Source organism: Agelaius phoeniceus, chromosome 35, assembly GCF_051311805.1.
Source record: "Agelaius phoeniceus isolate bAgePho1 chromosome 35, bAgePho1.hap1, whole genome shotgun sequence".
Classification (NCBI taxonomy): domain Eukaryota; kingdom Metazoa; phylum Chordata; class Aves; order Passeriformes; family Icteridae; genus Agelaius; species Agelaius phoeniceus.
Window position 1 is genome coordinate 1,809,130 of NC_135299.1, and position 4,718 is coordinate 1,813,847.

Here is a 4,718-nt window from a genome sequence, read left to right on the forward strand (position 1 = left end):
TGGGTTTGGGTTTGGGGGCTTGGAAGGGTTGGGGGTGGACTTTAAGGGGTTAGGGCAGGGGTGGGGTTGAGCCTGGGGGGCTTGGGAAGGGTTGGGGTACCCCCTGTTTAGGGGGTTTGGCTGCTCCGATTCCCATCCATGTCCCCGTCCCCATTGTGGGGGGGTCCTGGTGCCCCCTCTGTACCTTTTCTCCCACCTCCATCATCCCTGGGGGTCTCAGTTCCATCCCATCCTCCTCCTCACCCCTGGCTGATCACCAGGACCCCCATCCTGGTGTTGTGTGTCCCCCCTGACCCCAACCCATCTCCCCCCATCCCCTGGACTTGACCCCAGCCTTGCTCCCTGCACAGGGTGGGCTCAGGCTTGGGGTCCCCCCTGTTTAGGGGGTTTGGCTGCTCTGATTCCCATCCACTTTTCTCCCCCTCCCCAGAATTTCTGCAGCCGGGCAGCGCTGGAGGCCTGGGCTCCTGCCTGAACAATAAATACTCAGAGGGGTATCCTGGGAAGAGGTAAAGTGGGGAGGGGGCTTGGGGGGGGTTCAGCTGCAGGAGACCCCAGCCAGGGGCTCCCCGGTGGTGATGCCTTGTGAGGGTTGATCTAGGACAGAGATTGGAGTTAAATAATGAATAGGGATTGATTAGGGGGCATCAATGGATCCGCCCTGGGCTGCACAAGGTGAGCCCAGAATGTCACAAAATGAACCCAAAATGAACCCAAAATGGTCACAAAATGAACCTGAGATGAACCCAAAATGGTCACAAAATGAAACCAAGATGAACCCAAATGACACAAAATGAACCCAAAATGGTCACAAAATGAACCCAAAATGGTCACAAAATGAAACCAAAATGGTCACAAAATGAGCCCAAGATGAACCCAAAATGGTCACAAAACGAACCCAAGATGAACCCAAATGGTCATAAAATGAACCCCAAATGAACCCAAAATGGTCACAAGATAAACCCAAAATGGTCACAAAATGAACCAAGATAAACCCAAATGCCACAAAATGAACCCAAAATGGTCACAAAATGAGCCCAAGATGACCCAAAATCATCACAAAATGAACCCCAAATGGTCACAAAATGAACCAAGGTAAACCCAAAATGGTCATAAAATGGTCACAAAATGAACCCAAATGGCACAAAATGAACCAAAATGGTCACAAAATGAACCCAAAACGATCACAAAATGAACCCAAGGTAAACCCAAAATGAGCCCAAAATGAACCCGAAATGGTCAAAAAATGAGCCCAAGATGAACCCAAAATGGTCACAAAATGAACCCAAGGTAAACCCAAAATGGTCACAAAATGAATTTGAGATGAACCCAAATGGCACAAAATGAACCCAAAATGGGCACAAAATGAGCCCAAAATGAACCCAAAATCGTGACAAAATGAACCCAAAATGGTCACAAAATGACGCAAAGATGAACCCAAAATGGTCATAAAATGAGCCCAAGATGAACCCAAATGGCACAAAATGAACCCAAGATGAACCCAAAATGGTCACAAGATAAACCCAAAATGGTCACAAAATGAACCCAAAATGGTCACAAAATAAACCCAAAATGGTCACAAAATGAACCCAAAATGGTCACAAAATGAGCCCAAGATGAACCCAAAATGGTCACAAAGTGAACCCAAGATGAACCCAAAATGGTCACAAAATGAGCCCAAGATGAACCCAAATGGCACAAAATGAACCCAAATGGTCACAAAATGAACCCAAAATGGTCGCAAAATGAGCCCAAGATGAACCCAAAATGGTCACAAAATGAACCCCAAATGAACCAAAAATGGTCACAAGATGAACCCAAAATGGTCACAAAATGAGCCCAAGATGAACCCAAATGGCACAAAATGAACCCAAAATGGTCACAAAATTAACCCAAAATGGTCGCAAAATGAGCCCAAGATGAACCCAAAATGGTCACAAAATGAACCCCAAATGAACCAAAAATGGTCACAAGATGAACCCAAAATGGTCACAAAATGAGCCCAAAATGAACCCAAGGTAAACCCAAAATGGTCACAAAATGAACCCAAAATGAACCCAAGGTAAACCCAAAATGGTCACAAAATGAACCCAAAATCGTCACAAAATGAACCCAAGGCAAACCCAAAATGGTCACAAGATGAGCCCAAAATGAACCCAAAATGGGGCGCAGGGGTGGTGGATCAGGTCACTCCTATAGGGTCATGCTGGCTCTGGTGTCCCCCTGATGTCCCCAGGTACTATGGGGGTGCCAAGGTGATGGACCAGATCACTCCCATGGGGTCAGGCTGGCTCTGGTGACCCCCTGGTGACCCCCTGGTGTCCCCTGGTGTCCCCAGGTACTATGGGGGTGGATCAGGTCACTCCTATAGGGTCAGGCTGGCTCTGGTGTCCCCCTGGTGTCCCCCTGGTGTCCCCAGGTACTATGGTAGTGGATCAGGTCACTCCTATAGGGTCAGGCTGGCTCTGGTGTCCCCCTGGTGTCCCCCTGGTGTCCCCAGGTACTATAGGGGTGGATCAGGTCACTCCCATGGGGTCAGAATGGCACTGGTGTCCCCCTGGTGTCCCCAGGTACTATGGGGGTGCTGAGGTGGTGGATCAGGTCACTCCCATGGGGTCAGGATGGTGTCCCCCTGGTGTCCCCTGGTGTCCCCAGGTACTATGGGGGTGATGGACCAGATCACTCCCATGGGGTCAGGCTGGCTCTGGTGATCCCCTGGTGACCCCCTGGTGATCCCCTGGTGTCCCCTGGTGTCCCCAGGTACTATGGTAGTGGATCAGGTCACTCCTATAGGGTCAGGCTGGCTCTGGTGTCCCCCTGGTGATCCCCTGGTGTCCCCCGGTGTCCTCAGGTACTATGGGGGTGCCGAGGTGGTGGATCAGGTCACTCCCATGGGGTCAGGATGGTGACCCCCTGATGTCCCCCTGGTGTCCCCCGGTGTCCCCAGGTACTATGGGGGTGCAGAGGTGGTGGATCAGATCGAGCTGCTGTGCGAGCAGAGGGCTCTGGAGGCGTTTGACCTGGACCCTGCCCGCTGGGGCGTCAACGTCCAGCCCTACTCGGGCTCCCCGGCCAACCTGGCCGCCTACACGGCCCTGCTGCAGCCCCACGAGCGCCTGATGGGGCTGGACCTGCCCGACGGGGGCCAGTAAGGGGGGATTGGGGGCTGGGGATTGGGGGTTTGGGGGTTTGGGGGCTGGGGGGACTGGGAAATTGAAGGTTTGGGATTGGGGGATTGGGGGTTTGGGGTCTGGGGATTGGGGGAAGTGGGGTTTGGGATTGGGGAATTGGACCTGCCCGACAGGGGCCAGCTGGGGATTGGGAATTGGGGATTGGGAGTTGGGGGATTGGGAATTGGGAGTTGGGGGATTGGGAGCTGGGGGATTGGGAGTTGGGAATTTGGGAATTGGGGATTTGGGAATTGGGGATTGGGAGTTGGGAATTTGGGAATTGGGGATTGGGGGATTGGACCTGCCCAACCTGGCCGCCTACACGGCCCTGCTGCAGCCCCACGAGTGCCTGATGGGGCTGGACCTGCCCGACGGGGGCCAGTAAGGGGGGAATTGGGGGTTTGGGGGCTGGGGATTGGGGGAATTGGGGTTTGAGGGCTGGGGATTGGGGGATTGAAGGTTTGGGATTGGGGGTTTGGGATTGGGGGAATTGGGGTTTGGGGGCTGGGGATTGGGGGTTTGGGGTTGGGGATTGGGGAATTGGACCTGCCCGACAGGGGCCAGCTGGGGATTGGGAATTGGGGATTGGGAGTTGGTATATAGGGCCAGTACATGGGAATTTGGGAATTGGGGATTGGGGGAATGGACCTGCCCAACCTGGCCGCCTACACGGCCCTGCTGCAGCCCCACGAGCACCTGATGGGGCTGGACCTGCCCGACGGGGGCCAGTAAGGGGGGGATTGGGGGCTGGGGATTGGGGGTTTGGGGGTTTGGGGGCTGGGGGACTGGGGAATTGAAGGTTTGGGATTGGGGGATTGGGGGTTTGGGATTGGGGGAATTGGGGTTTGGGGTTGGGGATTGGGGAAGTGAGGGTTTGAGATTGGGGGTTTGGGGGCTGGGGATTGGGGAATTGGACCTGCCTGACAGGGGCCAGCTGGGGATTGGGAATTGGGGATTGGGAGTTGGGAGTTGGGGGATTGGGAGTTGGGAATTTGGGAATTGGGGATTGGGGGATTGGACCTGCCCAACCTGGCCGCCTACACGGCCCTGCTGCAGCCCCACGAGTGCCTGATGGGGCTGGACCTGCCCGACGGGGGCCAGTAAGGGAGGAATTGGGGGTTTGGGGCTGGGGATTGGGGGTTTGGGGGTTTGGGGGCTGGGGGATTGGGGAATTGAAGGTTTGGGATTGGGGAAATTGGGGGTTTGGGGTTGGGGATTGGGGCTTTAGGGGCTGGGGATCGGGGGTTTGGGGGCTGGGGATTGGGGGATTGGGGTTGGGGATTGGGGATTGGGGGAATTGAGGGCTGGGGGTTAGGGGAATTGGGGGCTTGGGGGCTGGGGATTGGGAGAATTGGGGGTTTGGGATTGGGGGGAATTGGGGGTTTGGGGTTGGAGATTGGGGGATTGGACCTCCCTGACAGGGGCCAGTGTGTGGGGAATGGGGATTGGGGATTGGGAGTTGGTATATAGGGCCAGTACATGGGGATTGGGAATTGGGGGATTGGGAGTTGGGAATTTGGGAATTGGGGATTGGGGATTGGACCTGCC